Here is a 6,008-nt window from a genome sequence, read left to right as displayed (position 1 = left end):
CTGAAAATTTGGTCCATATATTAAACATGCTTGCACGTATTAGTATGAAACTCGGTACACATATAGACCTCATCGGGCCGAACAACTTTCGCGCTCTAAGTTAATCGCCACGCCAACAGGAAGTCAGCTATTAAGGGTTGTTTGAAAAACGCATGCTCTGGAATTTGATATACTCCTCCTAGACGATTAATCCGATCGCCACCAAACTCGGTCAGCATGAAGTCAAGACACTGATGATTAAAAATTGCCAGGGGATTTTTGATATCTCGAACGGTTTGGCCGTGGCGAGGCAATGAATTTATGGCGAGAAAAAGGAAACAGGAAATGTGTTATAACGTCTTAATACATATATTGATCTTTATGAAACTTCACGAGTGTGTTCGTTATAGGAGTCTGATCACATGGATGTGACTATTGTGAGTCAAAGTTATAGCGCCACCAACTGGCAGCAGGAAGTGTATCACTTTTTGAAATGTTTTGAGATCACCCTCTTATTTTTACCTGATTTGCTTCAAACTTCATCAGTGTAATGTCAATACACAGCAGATGTAGACCTATGACAGGATTTTTGATATTTGAAATATTGTTGCCATGGCAACAGGTCAAACTGTAATAATATTCTTGAGTGTTTTTGAGGCTCTTAACATGCTTCAAATTGCATGAAACTCGACACACACATCAATATTGTCAACCAGTAGACATGGACAAAGCCATAGAAATGGGCGTGGTGGAGGGGCTCAGTAGCGCCACCTTTTGACAAAAGTGGGGGGTTAGTTTTTCCTACAGTCACCAAACTCGGTACACATATTATTCTCATCAAGCCAGACAATTTTCTAATTTACATTCATTAGCTCCGACCAACAGGAAGTCAGCTATTTTGGTTTGAATGTTAATTTTTTGAAAAAACAGGCTATGAATTTTATACTACTACTCCTACAGGGTTTATCCAATTTACACCAAGCTTTTTTTAACTTGTTGCTAACACATTGAAGTTGTTTAATTGCAAACGGATTTTGGATATCTCAAACGGTTTGGCCGTGGCGAGGCAACGAATTTATGGCGAGAAAAGGGAAACAGGAAATGTGTTATAACTTCTGCGTACATTGATTGATGTTTATGAAACTTCAGGAGTGTGTTGGTTGTAGTAGTCTGATCACATGGATGTAACTATTGTGAGTCAAAGTTATAGCGCCACCAAATGGCAGCAAGAAGTGTATCACTTTTAAAATGCTTTGAGATCACCCTCTTATTTTTACCTGATTTGCTTCAAACTTCATCAGTGTAATGTCAATACACAGCAGATGTAGACCTATGACAGGATTTTTGATATTTGAAATATTGTTGCCATGGCAACAGGTCAAACTGTAATAATATTCTTGAGTGTTTTTGAGGCTCTTAACATGCTTCAAATTGCATGAAACTCGACACACACATCAATATTGTCAACCAGTAGACATGGACAAAGCCATAGAAATGGGCGTGGTGGAGGGGCTCAGTAGCGTCACCTTTTGACAAAAGTGGGGGGGTTAGTTTTTCCTACAGTCACCAAACTCGGTACACATATTATTCTCATCAAGCCGGACAATTTTCTAATTTACATTCATTAGCTCCGACCAACAGGAAGTCAGCTATTTTGGTTTGAATGTTAATTTTTTGAAAAAACAGGCTATGAATTTTATACTACTACTCCTACAGGGTTTATCCAATTTACACCAAGCTATTTTTAACTTGTTGCTAACACATTGAAGTTGTTTAATTGCAAACGGATTTTGGATATCTCAAACGGTTTGGCCGTGGCGAGGCAACGAATTTATGGCAAGAAAAGGGAAACAAAGTGTTATAACTTCTGCATACATTAATTGATTTTGATGAAACTTTGGCTTAGCCTTCGTTGTACAAGGCTGATCACATGGATTTGACTATTGTGATTCAAAGTCATAGCGCCACCAACTGGAAGCAGAAAATGTGTCACTTTCAGCATACATTGAGATCACCCTCTTATTTTTACCTGATTTGCTTCAAAATTCATCAGAATAATGTTAAAACTTGGCACATGTAATCCTTTGAAAATGGGAAGGGAGGAGGGGCTCTATAGCGGCACCTTGTAGTGCAGTAAATGTGGAGTGAATTTGACATAGTCCTTTGATGTTTAACCGTTTTAAGTGCCTATTGCCCGCCGTGCACAGTTGCCCTGAAGCCACCGGGGTGGCGGTGCCACCGGGCTTGGGCCCGCCATCGCTGCTCGCAGCTATATTTTATTTTATTTTATTTTTTTTTCGTCTTCCGGGGCTTTTTGGGGGCCTTAACATGCTCAAAAACTCTTGAAAATTGGCAAACACATTGGAATCCGCGGCCATTAGGACGCCGGAGAGGCTGGTACCCGGGCGTGGCAGGGGGGCTCGACAGCGCCCCCTTGAAAAAAGTCTGAAAATTTGGTCCATATATTAAACATGCTTGCACGTATTAGTATGAAACTCGGTACACATATAGACCTCATCGGGCCGAACAACTTTCGCGCTCTAAGTTAATCGCCACGCCAACAGGAAGTCAGCTATTAAGGGTTGTTTGAAAAACGCATGCTCTGGAATTTGATATACTCCTCCTAGACGATTAATCCGATCGCCACCAAACTCGGTCAGCATGAAGTCAAGACACTGATGATTAAAAATTGCCAGGGGATTTTTGATATCTCGAACGGTTTGGCCGTGGCGAGGCAACGAATTTATGGCGAGAAAAAGGAAACAGGAAATGTGTTATAACGTCTTAATACATATATTGATCTTTATGAAACTTCACGAGTGTGTTCGTTATAGGAGTCTGATCACATGGATGTGACTATTGTGAGTCAAAGTTATAGCGCCACCAACTGGCAGCAGGAAGTGTATCACTTTTTGAAATGTTTTGAGATCACCCTCTTATTTTTACCTGATTTGCTTCAAACTTCATCAGTGTAATGTCAATACACAGCAGATGTAGACCTATGACAGGATTTTTGATATTTGAAATATTGTTGCCATGGCAACAGGTCAAACTGTAATAATATTCTTGAGTGTTTTTGAGGCTCTTAACATGCTTCAAATTGCATGAAACTCGACACACACATCAATATTGTCAACCAGTAGACATGGACAAAGCCATAGAAATGGGCGTGGTGGAGGGGCTCAGTAGCGCCACCTTTTGACAAAAGTGGGGGGTTAGTTTTTCCTACAGTCACCAAACTCGGTACACATATTATTCTCATCAAGCCGGACAATTTTCTAATTTACATTCATTAGCCCCGACCAACAGGAAGTCAGCTATTTTGGTTTGAATGTTAATTTTTTGAAAAAACAGGCTATGAATTTTATACTACTACTCCTACAGGGTTTATCCAATTTACACCAAGCTTTTTTAACTTGTTGCGAACACATTGAAGTTGTTTAATTGCAAACGGATTTTGGATATCTCAAACGGTTTGGCTGTGGCGAGGCAACGAATTTATGGCAAGAAAAGGGAAACAAAGTGTTATAACTTCTGCATACATTAATTGATTTTGATGAAACTTTGGCTTAGTCTTCGTTGTACAAGGCTGATCACATGGATTTGACTATTGTGATTCAAAGTCATAGCGCCACCAACTGGAAGCAGAAAATGTGTCACTTTCAGCATACATTGAGATCACCCTCTTATTTTTACCTGATTTGCTTCAAAATTCATCAGAATAATGTTAAAACTTGGCACATGTAATCCTTTGAAAATGGGCAGGGAGGAGGGGCTCTATAGCGGCACCTTGTAGTGCAGTAAATGTGGAGTGAATTTGACATAGTCCTTTGATGTTTAACCGTTTTAAGTGCCTATTGCCCGCTGTGCACAGTTGCCCTGAAGCCACCGGGGTGGCGGTGCCACCGGGCTTGGGCCCGCCATCGCTGCTCGCAGCTATATTTATTTATTTTTTTTTTTATATATTTTTTTTTTTTATTTTTTTTTCGTCTTCCGGGGCTTTTTGGGGGCCTTAACATGCTCAAAAACTCTTGAAAATTGGCACACACATTGGAATCCGCGGCCATTAGGACGCCGGAGAGGCTGGTACCCGGGCGTGGCAGGGGCTCGACAGCGCCCCTTGAAAAAAGTCTGAAAATTTGGTCCATATATTAAACATGCTTGCACGTATTAGTATGAAACTCGGTACACATATAGACCTCATTGGGCCGAACAACTTTCGCGCTCTAAGTTAATCGCCACGCCAACAGGAAGTCAGCTATTAAGGGTTGTTTGAAAAACGCATGCTCTGGAATTTGATATACTCCTCCTAGACGATTAATCCGATCGCCACCAAACTCGGTCAGCATGAAGTCAAGACACTGATGATTAAAAATTGCCAGGGGATTTTTGATATCTCGAACGGTTTGGCCGTGGCGAGGCAACGAATTTATGGCGAGAAAAAGGAAACAGGAAATGTGTTATAACGTCTTAATACATATATTGATCTTTATGAAACTTCACGAGTGTGTTCGTTATAGGAGTCTGATCACATGGATGTGACTATTGTGAGTCAAAGTTATAGCGCCACCAACTGGCAGCAGGAAGTGTATCACTTTTTGAAATGTTTTGAGATCACCCTCTTATTTTTACCTGATTTGCTTCAAACTTCATCAGTGTAATGTCAATACACAGCAGATGTAGACCTATGACAGGATTTTTGATATTTGAAATATTGTTGCCATGGCAACAGGTCAAACTGTAATAATATTCTTGAGTGTTTTTGAGGCTCTTAACATGCTTCAAATTGCATGAAACTCGACACACACATCAATATTGTCAACCAGTAGACATGGACAAAGCCATAGAAATGGGCGTGGTGGAGGGGCTCAGTAGCGCCACCTTTTGACAAAAGTGGGGGGTTAGTTTTTCCTACAGTCACCAAACTCGGTACACATATTATTCTCATCAAGCCGGACAATTTTCTAATTTACATTCATTAGCCCCGACCAACAGGAAGTCAGCTATTTTGGTTTGAATGTTAATTTTTTGAAAAAACAGGCTATGAATTTTATACTACTACTCCTACAGGGTTTATCCAATTTACACCAAGCTTTTTTAACTTGTTGCTAACACATTGAAGTTGTTTAATTGCAAACGGATTTTGGATATCTCAAACGGTTTGGCTGTGGCGAGGCAACGAATTTATGGCAAGAAAAGGGAAACAAAGTGTTATAACTTCTGCATACATTAATTGATTTTGATGAAACTTTGGCTTAGTCTTCGTTGTACAAGGCTGATCACATGGATTTGACTATTGTGATTCAAAGTCATAGCGCCACCAACTGGAAGCAGAAAATGTGTCACTTTCAGCATACATTGAGATCACCCTCTTATTTTTACCTGATTTGCTTCAAAATTCATCAGAATAATGTTAAAACTTGGCACATGTAATCCTTTGAAAATGGGCAGGGAGGAGGGGCTCTATAGCGGCACCTTGTAGTGCAGTAAATGTGGAGTGAATTTGACATAGTCCTTTGATGTTTAACCGTTTTAAGTGCCTATTGCCCGCTGTGCACAGTTGCCCTGAAGCCACCGGGGTGGCGGTGCCACCGGGCTTGGGCCCGCCATCGCTGCTCGCAGCTATATTTATTTATTTATTTTTTTATATTTTATTTTATTTTAATTTTTTTTCGTCTTCCGGGGCTTTTTGGGGGCCTTAACATGCTCAAAAACTCTTGAAAATTGGCAAACACATTGGAATCCGCGGCCATTAGGACGCCGGAGAGGCTGGTACCCGGGCGTGGCAGGGGGGCTCGACAGCGCCCCCTTGAAAAAAGTCTGAAAATTTGGTCCATATATTAAACATGCTTGCACGTATTAGTATGAAACTCGGTACACATATAGACCTCATCGGGCCGAACAACTTTCGCGCTCTAAGTTAATCGCCACGCCAACAGGAAGTCAGCTATTAAGGGTTGTTTGAAAAACGCATGCTCTGGAATTTGATATACTCCTCCTAGACGATTAATCCGATCGCCACCAAACTC

This window comes from Chanodichthys erythropterus, chromosome 7 (assembly GCF_024489055.1).
Source record: "Chanodichthys erythropterus isolate Z2021 chromosome 7, ASM2448905v1, whole genome shotgun sequence".
In the NCBI taxonomy this organism is placed as follows: domain Eukaryota; kingdom Metazoa; phylum Chordata; class Actinopteri; order Cypriniformes; family Xenocyprididae; genus Chanodichthys; species Chanodichthys erythropterus.
This window is presented reverse-complemented; position numbering follows the sequence as displayed.